At 52.2% G+C, this 205-nt stretch overlaps 1 protein-coding gene across 1 annotated transcript in view; it reads right to left on the bottom strand.

Moving 5' to 3' along the window:
* The window catches only part of LOC104129191 (MYC binding protein), a 6,746-nt gene that overhangs the window by 6,329 nt on the left and 212 nt on the right, over positions 1-205 (bottom strand). The gene's annotated exons all lie outside the window — the stretch shown is intronic.

Below are 205 nucleotides of genomic sequence, written 5' to 3'. Positions count from 1 at the left end.
CTGCGGCGCTGCCTGCCCGGGCGGCTCCCGCGAGCGACAGGCGGTGAAATCCTCGCATCGGAAAGGAAGTCTTCTGCCGTAGCCTGCCTTAAGAAACGGAAGCGGTCACACCGGTTTATTCTGGTGAAGCGCTGCGGTATCTACTGACTGATAAAATCTGTTCGTTATAAAAACAAAAAGAACCAACCAAAATATTCTTGCTCCT

Source organism: Egretta garzetta, unplaced genomic scaffold (genome assembly GCF_000687185.1).
Source record: "Egretta garzetta isolate BGI_Z169 unplaced genomic scaffold, ASM68718v1 scaffold347, whole genome shotgun sequence".
NCBI lineage: Eukaryota > Metazoa > Chordata > Aves > Pelecaniformes > Ardeidae > Egretta > Egretta garzetta.
This window is presented reverse-complemented; position numbering and strand designations above follow the sequence as displayed.